Source organism: Triturus cristatus, chromosome 4_1, assembly GCF_964204655.1.
Source record: "Triturus cristatus chromosome 4_1, aTriCri1.1, whole genome shotgun sequence".
NCBI classification, from domain to species: domain Eukaryota; kingdom Metazoa; phylum Chordata; class Amphibia; order Caudata; family Salamandridae; genus Triturus; species Triturus cristatus.
Window position 1 is genome coordinate 718,159,500 of NC_140585.1, and position 18,174 is coordinate 718,177,673.

Genomic DNA, 18,174 nt, shown 5'->3' on the forward strand with positions numbered 1-18,174 from the left:
TTATGAAGTTTTAAGTGTTACCAGTTTATTCCAATCAAGATGGCTTCAGGTGCGCCATACTTTTGTCATAAGTAAGACAGTAAGCGCTCTAGTTGTTCTTAAGAACACTCTGGGACATTCTGTCATCGGGCTATACTTGGGCTACATCTGGGTGATAATTGGGCTACATTTGGGCTCTTTTGTCTCTGGTGGTCATCTTGGGAGATTTATTTGTTATGAAGTTTCCTAATTTCCTCATTTACTGCAGTCTCCTCAGTGGGAATACTTTCAGTTTTTTATTTTGGTTCCATCAAGAAGGCATTCAGATGTGTCACACATTTGCCATAAATTCTGAATGTTAGCACTCTAGTTGCTCATTAGATCACTGTAGTAAGTCTGCTGCTGGTATTCAAAGTGCATGTGTCAGTCTGCATGTCAGAATTTGTTTATGAAATAGAAGAGGATTTGAGAAGTCAAAATGTGCCCTAATTTTTCTTTCTGCAGCACTAATCATAATTTCTATGGCAAAATGAACCCCCTCATTTTGTTCCTTTGTAAATTAAATGTTTTAAGTGTTACCACTTTATTCCAATCAAGATGGCTTCAGGTGTGCCATACTTTTGTCATAAGTAAGACTGTTAGCGCTCTAGTTGTTCGTTAGAGCACTCTGGGATATTCTGTCATTGGGCTATACTTGGGCTACATCTTGGTGATATTTGGGCTACATTTGGGCTCTTTTGTCTCTGGTGGCCATTTTGGGAGATTTATTTGTTATGATGTTTCCTAATTTCCTAATTTACTACGGTCTCCTCAGTAGGAAAAACTTTCTGTTTTTTACTTTGATTCCATTAAGACGGCATTCAGATGTGTCACACATTTGCCTTAAATTCAGAATGTTAGCACACTAGTTGCTTATTAGATCACTGTAGTAAAGCTACTGCTCACCAGGGAAGTCTGCTGCTGGTTTTGAAAGTGCATGTTTCAGTCTGCATGTCAGAATTTTTTAATGAAATAGAAGAGGATTTGAGAAGTCACTCAAAATGTGCCCTCATTTTTCTTTCTGCAGCACTAATCATACTTTCTATGACAAAATGAACCCCCTCATTTTATTCCTTTTTAAATTAAATGTTTTAAGAGTTACCACATTATTCCAACCAAGATGGCTTCAGTTGTGCCATACGTTTGTCATAAGTAGGACTGTTAGCGCTCTAGTTGTTCTTTAGAACACTCTGGGAAGCTGCAGTAGAACACAAAGGAATCAACTGACAGTCTCTGCCCTTGTTGGATGTACATGTTTTACTGAGAATGTCAGACTTCATTCTCACGTGACTGAGAAATATAATGTGAATTTACAGAAAATATGCTCTTAGTTTAGCTTATAGATCACCTTTCAAACCTCTGTGGGAAAAGCATGAGAAAATAGTTTTCTCTCAAACATGATTCATGATATCACAGCAGAAGGCTTTTTCACATGGTAAAATCACCTTAGAACACACCACAATACCTAAAATGAGTATGGTACCATCAACAAATGATTTATAATGTAACTAAAGTCTTAAAACCTTCTATTAACTGCAATGCTTTTTAATGAGGTGCTATCATGTATATTGGTCCCAAGATGGCTGCCAACACTTCTTGGATGAAGTGCTGACAGCCAATCAGATCTCACGATGAGATGTGTAGTTAGGCTCCGCCCAGATATATATGTGATTTTACTTTTGATTTTCTCAGGAACTACTGAACAGATTGACACCATATATGCACAAGGCACATGCCTGACCTGAGGACTACCTCTTTGCCAAATTTCAAGTAATTCTGTTCAGCCGTTCGGGCTGTACCTTCGACTAAAGGTCCTATTGGAAAATGCATGGGGAAAACGCGTTTTGGGACCCCCCTTTTTTCTCAGCCCCCGCTTGACGAATCACCCCGAGACTTTCAGGGTAGGAGCTGAGCGGAGTGCCCCATTAGTTTTATAAAATTCACGAAGATAAGTCAACCGACGCCAAAGTTATTCAAAATAGAATTTTCAGATTTCCTATGGGAACTCGGTCCTAACTATAACTATCTACTGGCGACCGCCAGTAGATAATATATATATATATTCACTGAAAAAACCATAGGTTTCAGGCACGTTATAGTTAGAAATTAGGTTTTAAAAAACCTTGTAAATTCACTGAAAAACCATAGGTTTCAAGGACGTTATAGTTATTTGGACATTTCACTCATACAAAACCATAGAAATTTCCCCGTTATAGTTAGTTCAGCTAACTATAACTCGTGCCCCCGCAATGCACAGCTGATGATGTCACATATTACATCATTCATGACATTCTCAGTGACATCACTGATGACATTACTGATGGCATCTCAAATGAAATCACTGATGACATCACTGAGACATCATCCAGTGACTTTGTGTTTTGTAAAGTTTAAATATGTTTTATATATATGCCAAGGTGTATTGAAGAATGGGTGGGTGTATAAGTGTCTGGATGGAGGATTTAGAAAGGTGCGTGACTGACTGTATAAGTGAGTGACTAAATGTGTCTTACTGAATGCATGGGTTAGTGACTAAACTGTCTGAATGTCTGTATCAATATGTCTGTTGTTGTGTAAGCTGCTGCATGTGTTGGTCATGAGCTACATGTGTGTCTATATGGGTTTTTGATTGGTTGCCTGAGTATTTGTATGGGAGACTGAGTGTTTGTGGGTGGGTAGGAGGTGTGTAACTCTGTGCATAGATGTGTGAGTGGTTGATTCACTGGGTGTATGGGTTCAAGAGTGCATGTGTAAACAGCTGTATGGGCCAGTGAGTGTGTGTATGGGTGTGTTGGTGAGAGATTGGATGTCTCAGTGGTACATGTCCAAGTAACTACATATGTAAAAGGCAGTGTATGTGGGAGTTGGAGTATATAAATGACTGTATATGAGAGTCAGTGATTGTGAGAGTGGCTGTATGGATGAGTGTGTACTTGCATCAGTGATTGTATAAGAGAGTAAGTATGTGTTAGTATATGTTTGAATAAGTGAGGTGGTGTGTGTATAACTGTATAGGTGAGGAAATGGGAGTGTGATTGATTATTTGCATGACTGACTAGGTGTGTGAGTAAATCCTTGGATGAGTGGCAGTGTGTGAGTGTCTGTATAGGTGTATGAGTGCATATGATAGTGTTGTATTGATGAGTAACTGTATGTATGAATGAATGTATGTGATGAGTGACTGCATGTTTGAGTGATTGTATGGGTGAATGAGTGGATGTCTGTGTAGACCTAGGAATCAGTGACTGCGTATGTAGTAACTGGTATTGGTGTGTCGATGGTTTCGAAACTGGTAGTCAGTATTTTACAGTGGGTGTATCAAAGATTATATTAGAGTGTGAGAAAGTGCATCAGATTTTGACGTGAATGGTGTCATCAGTGATGTCATTAGTGATGTCATTTGAGATGTCATCAGTGATGTCACTGACCATGTCATGAATGATGTAATATGTGACATCATCAGCAGTGCATTGAGGGGGCGTGAGTTATAGTTAGCTGAACTAACTGTAACAGTGGAATTTCTATGGTTTTGTATGAGTGAAATGTCCAAGTAACTATAACGTCCCTGAAACCTATGGTTTTTTCAGTGAATTTCTAAGGTTTTTTAAATGCTAATTTCTAACTATAAAGTGCCTGAAACCTATGTTTTTTTCAGTGAATTTCAATGTTTTTTTAAATACTATTTTCTAACTATAACGTGCCCGAAACCTATGGTTTTTTCACTGAATTTCAAAGGTTTTTTAAATGCTAATTTCTAACTATGCCTACAAAGTTAGGACATGAGAAGCAAGACAAATGCAGAAAGAGGCAACAGAAGTCCAGAAAGATGAAGAAAAGTGCAGGAAGAAGGAAGAGATGTGCAGAAAGAACCAACAGAGGTACAGAAAGTCCTCCTGTGCCCCCAGCTTTTTAGTGACGGGTACTTGTGGTAACTGACTCTGACTAACCAGGACCGGAGCCAGTGCTATGCTAAAAGACACTTAGAATACAGTGAAAACACCTACATACACTAGGGAACAGCATGCGTTGAGGTACCCCAGTAATTAGCATGACCTCCTCTGCATTTGCCATGAGTTAGTGCACGGGTCATTGCATGAGTAACTAGGTAGTGACTGGATGATTAGAGTCCTGGAGGGACAGCACATGGTGATTTTATAACTGCTTGGGTTTTGGCGGAGTGATTGGATACGTACATGATGCTGAATGGCTGAATTGAGGAGTGCATGGGTAGTGACAGAGGGATTTCTGGAGTGCATGGGTACAACCTGGGTAATTGGAGGAGTGAATCAGTACTGTGTAAGTGGTTAGAGATCTGCATGGGTAGTGCACAGGGGATTGTAGCAGTGCATGTGTTAGTGCCTGGGTCATTCCATGAGTACATGGGTACTGACTGGAAGATTAGAGTACTGCAAGGACCAAGCATAGTGAATTTATAAGTGCCTGGATTTTGGCGGATTGATTGGATAAGTACATGGTACGCGCTGGTTGATTGGAGGAGTGCATGGGTAGTGACAGGGCGATGGCTGGACTGCATGGGTACTTCTCAGGGTATTGTAGCAGTGTATGAGTTAGTGCATGGGTCATTGCATGAGTGCATGGGTAGTTACTGGAAGATTAGAGTGCTGCAAGTAGAGTGCATGGTGAATTTATAAGTGCTCAGGTTTTGGCAGAGTGATTGCATAAGTACACACATGTCATATCAGGCCCTGGAGGCCAACTAGCCCACCAGGTACCTCCAGTAAGTGCCACTGATCTGTTTTGCAGAGAGGTGTTCAGAGGCCATGCCGCCTTTTTACACCACTCTGCAACACAGCTCTGTGGCACTTACTGAATGTACCTGGTGGGCTAGTTGTCCCCCAGGGACCCTCAGGATTCAAGAGGACTTAATCCCCCAACTTAAAACGCACCACGGTGCGCATTTGCACAGTGGTGAAGGTAGGGGGCGGGGCCTGAGGTGACACTGTGCAAACAAGCCCTGTGGTGCGTTTTAATTTGGGGAATTTATCCCTCTTCAATCGAGAGGTCCCCTAGGGGCCAACTAGCCCACAAGGTACCTCCAGTAAGCGCCACAGAGCTGCATTGCAGAGAGGTGCAAAAAGGGGCATGGCCTCAGACCACCTCTCTGCAATGCAGCTCCCTGGCACTTACTGGAGGTACCTGGTGGGCTATTTGGCCCCCAAGGACCCTTAGTATTGAAGGGGACTTAATCCTTCAACTTAAAACAGGACAGAGGATGTGTTTGCACACTTGTCAAATAAGCCCACGCCCCCTCCCTGCACCACTGTGCAAACGCGTCCCCTAGTGTTTTGTAAATTGGGGGATTAAATCCCCTTGAGTCCTGAGAGTCTCTGGGGTCCAACTAGCCCACCAGGTACCTCCAGTAAGTGCCACAGAGCTGCGTTGCAGAGAGTTGTAAAAAGGGGCGTGGCCTCTGAACACCTCTCTGCAACTTCTTTATTGTGTTGGGCCTTCCTCGACCCAGCAACCAGAAGAGACGCGTTTCAGCTATAACAATAGCCTTTGTCAATCTGGTAAGTGCTATTTTCATTGGTTAATTCATTGTGTCATGATCATAAACATAGAAAATTTCACCCTGTGCATTAAAATATACATTATGTGCAACCTATAGTTTGTGTAACTTGTACAACTGCCAAATATAATACATTATCATGCATACGTGGATTACTATCACTCTTCTATTTATACATGAGTTGTTCAAAAAATTATGATGGTCACTTTGCAGAGGAATATATAAAAATACATTCTTTTATATTTCTAAAAACTGCGAAAACCCTCTTAAAATAACACTTTCATGTTTCATGAGCTGCCCTTTGTTTACCAATTCGGAGACTTAATTAGTATTCTCCAATAATACCAGCTGCTTTGAATTCATACACTCTGACCATCACCTTCGTATTTCATGTTTGAGAAAAGGAAACAACAGATTCACATCTCAGACGTTTACATTAGCAAGTCTAATTCCCTGATTATGCAATCAAAAATAATAATAGATCACACATGAATTCTCATGTTAAACTCACGGTGTGAACACCAATAAATAAATATATACATGTAAAAGGAATTCAGTTGTCATGTACATTTATTAAATCCTTGCTGTTGAACCCGTCCAATAATGCCTCAACAAGACCCAGATAGAGAATCCAAAACTATTAAATGGCACAAGTAGTTCCTGTGGCAATGCCTCCTGCCACGATTGGTATCACTCAGTTATTTTCATTAATACATCAAGGGAAAATTCAATTTAATTTGTTTAGATGTTACTGTCGACTCACACACTGCAAAATTCTGATCGGAAACCAGTTCAGTATAACACAAACTTACATGGTATGTGCGAGGCAAATACACATTCTTACATCTAGCTGAGGAAGTCTCTTCCCCATGTTGTAGAATGATACTAACGCTTTTGCGAAGTCAGGGGAGGCCTTCCTATAAAAATTGTTGAGAACTACAGACCTCACCACTTGGACAGTGCTCCCTCACAAGATATCCACTGGTATTCTGAGTGAGACTAAATGCCTGAAGACAAAAACAACACGGTCCCCACGTTGAAAATCGCAAGACTTCCCAGCGCCGAGTCCATATCTCCCCTTTCGCCCATGCCTCTTCTAACTCTTCCTGAGGCATAATCTTGGGGCTCACCGGTCCAGCACTAGCCATTGTACCCCCTTTTACTTTACGGTCACACTGGCGGATTAAAACAACTATGTATAAAAGACGCTGATGAGCAAGCTAAAGACTTGGGGGCATATTATCAAGCCCAATTCCGCTGCTTTAGCGGCCGAAAAGTGGAGATTCAAATATCGCCCCATTATCAAGGCCACTCTAACGCGTGTTTCCTTGAGGTAGCAGCCTTCTTTTCTCCACTTTGCATGTCAGCAATATTGATCGCTAATGACATGCAAAGTGGTATTTCCTCACTAAAATGACTTGAATACTGTCGCTAACACAACTTCCCTCTATCATCAATCCGGCCCCAGACCTGCGCAGCAATAACAAAAGTTGCGCTAACCGCGATTATCACTGGTATGTGAACGCCTGATTCAAACTTGACTTAGCCATCTTGTCAATGGGAGGTGGATTGTCAGGATAAGTCCTCCATGGCATATTATCAAAGATTACCCTATCACTGCACTTTTATCGCTGGATTTCTAGCGATATTCTGGCATTTCGCCGCTATCGCTGGATTTTTTTTCACCTTGGAGTTAAACGTTGATGATAACGCGCTAACTCTGCAATGTAATCCAGTGATAGCTGCCAATATTTAAACTCGCGCTAAGCGCGCTTAGCGATAATTATCGCTGCCTGTTGATAATATGCCCCTCACTCCTTAATTTAAGAGGTGATGAAGTAGAAGATATAATGGTCATGTTCCCTGATGTGGATTTGAATACATACAAGGGACTTATGAAATATAGGAAGATGCAGTTTGATCCACGAAGAAATTTAGATTTTGAAAGATACCATTTTAATATAGCTTGTCAGCAAGATAATGAAGCCATTGATGATTTTGCAAACAAATTGAGCAAGTTAGTCATGTTCTGAGAATTCAATAAGTTCAACATTGAGGAAGCGATCAGATTAAGAATTATCCAGGGACGTAACTCAGTAGAATTCAGGAAAAAGCTATTAGAAAAAACATATGATTTGTAAACAATTCTTTGTATGGCATGGACTGAAACAAAAGCTATAAAGCTTGCCACCAATATGGAACAATGACGAGTGAGAGTTTTAGAACTAGTCAGACAAACTTTCAAGAAAGATAATAAAACTGAGAATAAAGCAGATAGAACAACTTTCATAAGAAAGGACAAAAGAGCATGTTATAGGTGTGGACAGCCATTTCTACATAGGAATGAATGTCCAGCAATAGGTCAACAGTGTAAAGAATATGGAAGAATTAATCATTTTTTAAGTGTCTTCAGACTAAAACGAAGAGCTAATGAAAGAACATTGAAATGTTAAGTGTGAGGAAACCTTAAACAACATTAGGCAGATGGAAAGTTTTGATGTCTCTTCTGCTGATAAATCTGAACAGGAATGACTATATATGATGTCGGAGAAAAAAAAAGCTGATCAATTAATTTGTTAAAGAAAGAAAATATTTTAAAAACAGTAACTGTTGACCTTCTAGTGGGACCGTAGAAAGTTCTTTTTGTTCTTGATAGTGGAGCAATGTGAGATAACATGTGTGTAACTGAATAGGATAAGATGCAGGAGAAACCACCACTTGTTTCATCAACTGCCAATGTTTTCCAATGGAAAGCACAAGGTCCAGTAACTTGTCTAGGAAAGTTTGAGGAAAACTTAACAAATTGAAACATGTCCCTTGAAGAGGAATTCCATGTATTAAAAGGGGAAACTTCTGTTCCTTGCTTGCTTAGTAATGGTACAGATCAATTAATGAGACTGTTAGCTATGACATTTCATGTGACAATGGAATACCCTATACTGAAAGAGTTTCCTACTTTGACTGAGGGTCTGGGAAAACAAAAGGAAAGAACCATTTCTCTGCATATAAATAACAGAGTGAAAACAGTAGCACAGATGCATAGGAGAGTCCCAATTCATATGCAAGATAAAGTAGAAGAAGAGATAAATTAATTACTTAAGCAAGATATTATTGAGCCGGCAACTGGTCCAACACCTTGGGCGTCTCCAATAGTAGTGGTACCTAAGAAGGATACCAATCAAATTTGAATCTGTGTCGACATGTGAGTACCAAATACTGAAATTGAGAGGGGAAGGCACCCAAGTCAACATTTGAATGACATGATTAACATTTTGAATGGAGCAACAGTTTTTTCAAAGTTGGATCTTTGCAAGGGCTATAATCAATTGGAGATTGATAAAATATCAAGATACATCACAACTTTTTGCCCACATTTGGGGCTGTTTTGCTAAAAAAGTCTTAATTTTGGGATATGTCCAGCACGAGAAATTTTTCAAGAGATCATGAAAAATTTCATCAGGCCGGAAAAAAATTCAATGAATTATAGTGATGACATTCTTGTTTTTATAAAAATAGAAAGTAAACACAGCCAAGCATTAAGAGACATATGTCAAGAACTCATGAAAGCTGGCCTAACATTAAACCCAGATGAGTGTGAGATTGCTAAAATGGAATTATCATTCTGTGGTCATATATTCTCAAGTAAAGGAATGAGACCATATCCCCCAAAAATGTATTTACTAATGGCAACATCCAGTCCAAAAGATATCACAAAGTTACACTCTTTTTTAGGAATGGCTAGTTATAGCTATTGTTATGTCAAGGATTATGCCATGGTTAGCCTGCCACTTCGAGAGTTAACAAAGAAAGCGAAGACATTCATCTTGGATTCAGAGTGTCAAAGTGTTTTCAAGAAAGTCAAGGATGATTTAGCATCAGTGGTAAACTTAAAATACTTTGACCCAAATCTATTAACTGAACTAGTTGTAGATGCTAGTCCAGTAGGACTAGGCACCATTTTACTGCAGCACAAATTTGGCAAAGTTACTCCGAGGTTTGTGGTCTTGCATATCAGTAAAAGCTTAAAGGATGTTGAAAGGAATACAATCAGAAAAGGAAAGCTTGGCAGTAGTCTCGTCATGTGAGCATTATCATGACTTCTTATTTGGAAAACCATTTGTGATAATCACAGATCACCAACCACTTAAAACCATGTTTGGAAACCCAAAAGCAAAACTACCTCTTTGTATAGAAAGATGAGGTATAAGATTAATGGACTACAATTTTAAGATAGTTCACAAGCCTGGGACTGAATATAATGCAGCTGATTATTTTTCAAGACATCATGTTGACATAGATAAAAAAACATATGGACGAAATAGAGGAATATGTGAATTTTATAATTAAATCAGCGGTTCCTTAGACAATCTCAGAACAAAAAATTATTAATGAATCTAATAAGCACAACACTCTAACAGAAGTAATAAGAATGATAAAGTTAAACATATGGAGCCATGAAAATGTCGTGAGAAAATTTCAACCTAAAGTATGCAAGAGTGATGTGCTTGCATTTAAAAACATACAGACTGAGTTGACGATAACTTCTTTTGAATTGCTTCTGAGAGGAAACAGAACAGTCATCTGGGGTGCTTTACGAAGAGGTGTCATTAATCTCGCATATGAAAGTCAGATGTCAAAAACTCTGCTGCCAGAAAAAGTGTGGTTCCCAAGACTTGCCTGGCAATTGGAAGAAATTGTACAGTCTTGTCATCTCTGTCAGTGTACTACAAGAGAAAGGACTGTTAATGAATTACACATGTCCAAGCTGCCAGATGCAACATGGTCTGAGTTAGCATGTGATTTTTACAGACCATTAGACTTTGGCCAGCATTTGTTTGTTTTAATTGATGAGTACTCAAGATTTCCAGTTATGAAAATAGTGTAATCTAACTCTACATCTGTGATGCTGACTGTTCCCAATGGCATTTTTTCTTCTGCATGGGGTATACCAAAGCATTAAAGACAGACAATGGTCCACCTTTTAATGGAAACGAATTTAGCAAGTTTCTTGAATATATGGGGGTGAATCATTGAAAAATGACTCCACTTTGGCCAGGTGAATGGAAATGTAGAAAGATTGGTCGCTACTTTAAAAAAGACTGTGCAAAGAGACAATCTATCAGACATCTCTATAAATCAGGATGTATGTAGGTCCTACGTGTTAATAGAAATACACCTCATGGATCAACTGAACAATGTTCTTCTGAATTGTTGTTTCGACAGCCCAGATGGACACATTTGTCACAAGTGCCTTTGAAACCCCCTGAGGAACATTAACAAATTGCAAAGTGAGATGAAATAATGATAGGGAAAATGAAGCAATATGCAGAACAAAGGAAAAATTCCAATTTAGAAAGACAGAACTAGGAACGAAAGTCTATGTGAGGATTTCATTCATCTAGTTTGGAAATATCAAAAGTAAAGGGGTCAGCAATCACTGCACAGAAAGAAAACCGAACAATAGAAAGAAACAAAGCACATTTTAAAAAAGTTTGTCAATACTTTTTAAGAAGAGAGGGAGGTAAAACGTAACAATTGTATTTCTTACAGAACAACAGTAAGGACACTCAAAAAACTGCAAAGATTAATTGAACAATGCTGAATTATTTATTGTGTTTGTTTTTTTATGACTTGTTTTATTTAATTAATTTAGTAAATGAATGTTTCTTATTTTGTTAGAAAGAGGGAAGATGTAGTGATGTCATAAGAATTGGAGTGTAGCATTTAGTCATGGCTACATGTGGAATGTAGATTGTTGTTAGGATTAAACAGTTGCCAGTTCAATTGTGAAGCAGGAGAGCAGCGAAGAAGGAGCTGCTCTGATGCACGAAGAATAAATGCTTTGGCTCTCAATTCAGACTCTTCATTGTTATGGCTTTATTCTCCTTAGATTTAATTAGTGATTAGTAAAGCTCACTGTCTATGTGATATTATTTAAAAGATCCATTAAACAGGTGTTTCTAATTTGAAATAATGAGGATGTGATTTCTGATTTTCCCAGTGAAGGCTTGTAGAGCTAAATTGCTGAAATATTTGAACTCATCACAGCACTGCATACTTTTCCGATATCATATGGAATCTGTTTTGAAGCTTTTATGCAGCTCTACTGGAATGAATATGGAAAGCAGTGCCTTTTTAAGACCTACATTAAGTGTATGCAAGCCCTGAAGTTTTGTTTGAACACTGTGAATATATCCTAGCTCTAACGCTCCAAAAAATAATTTAATACTTTATTTAAGAAACTGGATAATTGCCCACTTGAGAGACTGCATGATGAAGTATACTTAAAGGCAGATTTTCCTTTGAAGAAAGTACGAACATACAGGTCCAGATTCTCAAAGGTTTAGTGCCTGATTAGCGTTACTTTTATGGAGCTGCACCAGTGCTAAAACTTTTGGGGGATTCTCAAACCTATACAAAACCGATGTTAGACACAGACCCTAGCACTATGGCCTTGAAGTCACTTTGGTTCTGGGTTGGAGAGACACAGGTCCAATCCTTCTCACTCTCAAGCAAGGAGAGCTGCAGGCAGCAGATGAGCAGAGCAGAAGGACAGCAGATTAGCAGTCCAGCAGAGTGGCAGTCATTTCACAGCACAGCAGTCCTTCTTCCTAGCAGATTGTCCATAAGTCCAAAAGTGTACTGAAGTGGTGGTGTCTGAGGTCCAGTACTTACACCCAGTTGTGCATTTGAAGTCGGGGAGACTTCAAAGAGACGTATAAGATGTAAGAAGATAATTCTATTGTTAACCTATGGCAGAGACAGATCTTACAGTAGTGAAAAAAAGAGGTTTTCACTATTAGGACATGTAAAACATAAAAGTACATGTTCTACTTTTTAAATCTACTGTGCCCTGGCCTTGGGCTGTCCAGGGCCTAGAGTAGGGGTGTCATATATGTATTAAAAAGAAGGGCTTGGGCCTGTCAAAACGGTTAACTTGCCCGGTTGGTATGGCAGTTTATAACAACACCCATAGGCTCTGAAATGGCAGGCCTGAAACATGTTTAATGAGCCAGTGAAGTAAGTGGCACAATCAGTGCTGCAGGCCCACGGGTAGCATTTAATTTACAGGCCCTGGGCACATGTAATGCACTTTACTAGGGACATATAAGTAAATAATGAAATATGCAATTGTGGATAAGCCAGTGTTTCAATGTTTAAAGCAGAGAGTACATGCACTTTAGCACTTTTTAGCAGTGGTAAAGTGCTCAGCGTCCTAAAGCCACCAAAATGAAGTCAGCAAAACCAGGAGGTCTGAAGGCAAAAAGTCACAACTACAATGCCAGGTCTAACATACATGTAATGATTTAAATTAATTATTACAACAGCATGTGTCATTCTCTTTACTGCCAGAACAGCATTATTAATTATGAAAATACAAGTATGATCACTCATGTTGCACATGGCACACTGGATGTTGTCCTTTTGCCACTATAATATTGGTGCTACTTTTATGTAACTCATTTTATCAAACATAGTATGAAAGCACGACATTCATGTTAAATCTAGACCTGTACTGTACAATCCTTAAATATCGTCTTACATACTTTTGTACTGAGGGGACAGGCGCCAAAAAATATATTTAATTGGAGACCAACAAGTTGCCCATTTGACGGATGTACAGATGTGACTTTGTGTATACTGCAATGAAATAGAAACGGATAATACTTCTCAAGAATGAAAGTTGACCTTAAGGGGCATTTTGGCACTGAAGACAACTTGCAGAGTATTGTCAAAGTGCACAGAAAAAAAAGCTGAAGCAGGTTTTTCAGGACTTCAAAGACATGAATGAGCTAATTGATTTAATACCCAACTGGAGATTGTCCCAAAGATGAAGTCCTAGATATGACAGAGCCCTGCCTCCAACTCTCAGGGCCAGCTTTAGGGCAGTGTGACAGGTTCAGCTGCACCTGGTGCAGACCTAGTGGGGCAGGGCGCTGTCTTTAAAATAAATTATGGGTTTATATGCATATGATGCATAGTTACTTGTGTGTCCAGAAGACTTTTTCAGACAACAATAAATATAGCAATATAACTATGATAATTGATGTTGCTGCTGGTGAAATATCTGAGCTTTGCCTAGTGTCAGTTTTGACTCATCATGAAGTAGTGCAGAGGTTAATGTGCCTGCTGCAAAGAATGTGAACCATGCAGACAACATAACTGAGTGTAAGAGTACAATGAATCAAGGAAGGGCTACAGAGAGATGAGGGGCACTGCTGTAGGGTAGTAGTGAGGTAATTTTTTTAAAAAGATTGTTGCACCGGGTGTCACTCGTGCTAATGCTGGTTTTGCCAACACTATTCTTCTACACACAAGGTACTTGTAAAAGCAACTGAGAGTTAGAATGAAGATCTCTGAATGACTAATTATGCATTACTGCTGTAGCGCTACTGGGCCCATTTACTTTTGGTCTTTAATTTACCTGTCAGTATACCTCAGAGTCATTTAGTTTGGTCCTTCGATGGATCTCGAACCTTGCCGAGAGCATCCCAGCTATCGAAAGAGGACCAGGAATTGGATTACTGACTTACAAATAGTAATTTGATTCATGTATATGACTCTCTATACTACACAATGCAGGTGCAAAATGATTATTGCTAAACCAAATCTCCTGAAGAGATTTAGACAAGCTAGGATCATACAAGCAAGTATTTCAGTATCGAAAATAGGAACATTAGGACTTGCCGACTAGAGACCTCTCTGTTAGAATTCCCATCCCTTATTTAAACTATGGAATGCACAATCAATTATTGGATACAAGCCATAGAGAGACAGAGACAGGATTTATAAATGGTTTGATTTATCAGTATTTAGAAAGTAAGATACATCAATATCAGGTATACAAAATTAAGAGTACAGAATTATCAAATTGATCTCTCTGGGCCATCCATTGCCTAACTTCTAGAAGGAAAGTTCAGGAAAGGATATGGATCATATCAGCTCAAAGATTATCTTCCATGGTGGGAAGAAGTCCGGGAATAGCTCACACAGCATATGCACCAGTCAGTTGTCTCTCAGTCTGAAAGAAAACAATCCACATGGGGAAGGTGGCAGAAAGAATGTGTGCGTGCCAATCATCAATCCAATGGATATTATATTTTCACAGTTCTGGAGTGGCTCCTTCTAGGTTACCTCATCAGATCAGACAACTTAGTCAGTTTGTATAGAATGGTTGCCCCGAGATATAAAGAAGACACATTTTTCAGGAATACAAATGATCAGATCGTCCAGTTGAGAAGGACCTTTAAACAAAGATCCTTTAACAAGACAAAGGGAAAAGTTTGAAAGGGCAGTTTCCCAGGAAGATGTTCCTAATGGCGCTTGTAAACCCATGAGAACTCTTGAAACAGGATACAGTTTCAATACATTTGTGATATATAGATATTCTCCATGGAGACAGAGTCAAGCAGGAGGAAAGGAAAAATATGCAGGAACAAGCAAACAGGCCTATTTGGATTTAGGCCAATATAAGCAAGAATATAAGCATTCAAACATACATTTTTATTATGAATTATGACATTTAGATATGATTTGCAGTGTAAATATGTGCTTGAGGGAAATTATTTCCCATTGAAAATAACATGTGTAACTATACCGTACTACTGCATCTCGAAAGTACCAACAGGTAACTTTATCACAAAATCTTGAATATTAATTTCGTTTTAGGCACAGTACTTTAGTACAGATGTAAAGATTATTCTGTGAACGTTTCAGGGAAATCTGAATTAACATCCACGTTCAACACCATTTCTTTTTCTCGGTTGATGCACACTTCAACCTGACCAAAAATGGTAATAAAGCAACTCTTCAATAATCTTCATAAAGTTATCTAATTTACTTTTAGATCTGTTAATTCTTCACATATATCATTACCAAAGGAAACTATATAATAATACTTTCACATGTGAGTCATCACTTTCACATTTCTATTTCATGTTAAAAGACTAATGTAAACTTCTTAGTAAGTACACACCTATGTTATTCAAACGAGCAAATTTACATCTACTCTACTCTTACTCTGCATGCTTTTCTGAAGCAGCGACTACGTTTCTTTATAAACTATGGGGCATATTAACAAGGGCAATATCGCCGCTTTAGCAGGACCTTTTCCTGCTAAAGCGGCGATAATTCTATCGCCCTATCAGCAAGCTGTCGCTAACATCAGTTAGCGACAGCTTTCTGACAAAAGCGAACGGTTTGGGTGCTGCTTTGCATATCAGCGATAAATATCGCTAATGACATGCAAAGTAGGCATTCCCAACCAACAGACCTGGTAAACAGCCGCTAACAGGTCTATCGCCTATTAGCAAGAAGGCCCTGGCCCCAGTTAACGACGTGAAAAGTCGTGCTAACTGGGGTCATCACCGTTTTTTAACACCTGCTATTTTCCTGACTTAACCATACCTAACATGAGGGGTGGATTATGCTGATACGACCTCAGGGTCGTATCAGCAAGGTTTTCCCCCTTCCCGATTCAACATCGCTGGTTTTGTCGCGATGTTGGCCCTTCCCTCCCGCTATCGCTGGAATATTAATCGCGCCATAGCACTAATTGTTGCTAATAAAGCGTTAGCGTGGTGATATATTCCAGTGATAACTGGCGATAGAAAATTTTGCGCAGTTTGTTGCTAATATGGCCCTATATCTCAAAACACTTCAATGCAAATGACATAAATTGTGTACATTTGTCGTTTTCTTTCAAAAGGTTTAAAAAATGTGTTTTGTATGTCAAAAAAAGATTAAGCAATTTATCAGTTTCATCACTAATTTTGAGGAGCTACTGGACATTGTTGTGAGCCATGAAACATCTGATACATCAGACAACGTTTTAAAGATAACCCTCTGCTTGTCGGAAAGTCTCCAAGTCTCTACATTCAATCTTTGAAGGGACAACTTGGCATTTCATTTTTGTAAGGCAACTTAGACATGAATCATTGTATTGGTTAATAATACCTCACAGGTTAAATGCACCTGTTTGCAGTGGGCACATATGTAGTGAGAAGGTCCACGCACCTCTTGGAAATATTTGCTAGAATTGTAATTTATATGACATGGAAATGTCGCTCAATATTTTGCACTAGACAATTCAAACCTCCAAACTATTTCATGATGAGCCCAAGATGTGATCAGAGAATTGTACACAGCACTCTACAGCGACCAACCAAAATAGCATGACAGGGCAGTAGAGACACACACTATTGACAGTGCTATTGTGGCATTAAGTATTACTACCGAACAAAGATAATATCCATAAGAAGATGACTCCTGGCAAAAGTAAAACCTGGCTCAATAGGTGAATGATCGAACGAGTGCTAAAACGATAATCTAGAGCCCCTGTCAACACCAGCCCACCAGTGTCACTGTAGGTATCACAGGAGCATGGACTGAGGGACCGTGCTCTTTAAAGGTAGCATGCAACTCATGCCGTAGCTTCTGGTCACTGGGGTTAGCAGAATGGCATTCAGAGCACAAAGGGGCAGAGTTACAAGTCTCTTGCGCCACTTTTGCGTCACTTTTAACATGGGAAACGTTACGCAAAGGTGGCGCAAGGGGCTTGTAAATCTATCCCACAAGGTCCAGCCAGCGAGCAATTTTAAATTGACCAATTCCATGGTTGTCCTGGGACTTGCCTGCGCTTCATGAGCCCCTGCTGTCTGCTGGCAGGGTGAACACTTACTCTCTGAGCAACATAAAGCGCTGCCTGGCTCTGAAAGTCAATTTGCATGTGATCCTTCTTAAAAGATATTGAGGGGATGTCCCACCTCAAACGCTCTCTCTGAAAATCTATACTTGCATGTTGTAAACAGTGAGCATTCTTAAAGTGTCACAGGCCCTAGGATGGGAAGGACTCATGCTAATGATCCAAAGTCTGTTGTTGTCAAGTCCAATAGGCTTCATTTTTGTGCGATGCAACTCCTTTTTACGTCCATTACAGAGCCTATGTAAAGAACACATCTAAAGCCAGGGAGAGTATGCTGTTTTTATGAACCTGTGGTTTTAGGGTTGCTATGAGTCTCTTATTTGAGAGAGTTTCAGATTAGGGCTGCATCTTTCACCCTTTGCAGAGGAGAACGATGCAGTCTAAATCTGAAACGCTCTCATATTTGCAAAGGTCAGAGAAAGGTTGTTGCTTCTCAGAAGGAGCAGCCCATGGGTATATCGTTTAAGGCAATGGCATAAGCGCAAATGTCCTAGAGAGAGAAAAGAAGTGCACCAGCTGTTTTCATAAATTCAGAAACTATGGGTTACCTTGCGGGGGTTAGTTTCGAACAGCATTCCGATATGACATTTTTCAAAAAGTAACTATTCCGAAGAATGAAAAATGTTTCTGACAGGAACGTCATTCCAGGCTCTTTTCTTCAGCACAGACTGAATACACACTACAGTTAAATCATAATCAACAGTTCACTCCAGATTCTCTACAAGCAATAATGAAGTGCTGCTGAAGTAAATAGACCACTGACATTCACACCACAAAGGAGCACACATCCACGTTTGGAGAGTTTTCTGATACAGAAAGAAAACAAGGTGCGACTTCCTTTTTAGTATTACTCAAGGGCTGTGTGTCATGATGTTTATTAACAATAAAATGCATAATAGTGTTGTGTCTGTTTCAGAACTCT